Genomic DNA, 718 nt, shown 5'->3' with positions numbered 1-718 from the left:
CTTCTATTTTATTCATTAAACCGAATATACGGATGTTATTAACGATAAACAATGAATAAGTAACTTTTGAATGATGACCAAGCATGGGACATCTCTAAAATGTGCAAATCAAGGATTTTTTTTTTTGTCATTCAAGCATCAAACTTCAAGAAACGTTTGTTCCTGACAAGCCTTCAGAACGTGTTTGACTTTCTGTCTGCTTAAATAAGCCTATCCGGCATCTGTTGACATTGGCTTTACTGCAGTTCCAAGCCAGCGACTCACTGAGTATAGGCAGACTCTGAAGTTAGGAAGCTAAATCTTATCCTTATTTTGTCGTGGAGTAAATTACCCTAGCAATCGTTTGATCGGCTTTTATTTGGGCACCAAGCGTCACTGACCCTTTTTGATCCCTTTCATTCCATTAGTAGTCATTATTATGTAATTATTGGTGATAAAACCGATAGATTCATGTTTACCAATATTGTTGTGACTCCGAGGACTACTCGTCACTCGTATGCGATAGAAAAAAGCCATTCATTATTGCAGATAGGAAGATATACCGTATTCTGGCCAATGTCTGCAAGATTTGTTCTGAAAACAAGGAGTCATTCTTTGGTTTGCTCTTAGCCTTACTATTTTGATGGTAAAATGTGTAGTATCAACACAATTATTTTATAACTGAATTTTACTGATAATGTTGACGAGCAGATTTTACATGAAACTTTTTTCATTAAAC

Source organism: Saccostrea echinata, unplaced genomic scaffold, assembly GCF_033153115.1.
Source record: "Saccostrea echinata isolate AGI-Se365-2 ecotype Australia unplaced genomic scaffold, CSIRO_AGI_Sech_v1 ptg000027l, whole genome shotgun sequence".
Classification (NCBI taxonomy): Eukaryota; Metazoa; Mollusca; class Bivalvia; order Ostreida; family Ostreidae; genus Saccostrea; species Saccostrea echinata.
The sequence above is the reverse complement of the archived record's forward strand: the minus strand, read 5'-3'. Positions refer to the sequence as shown.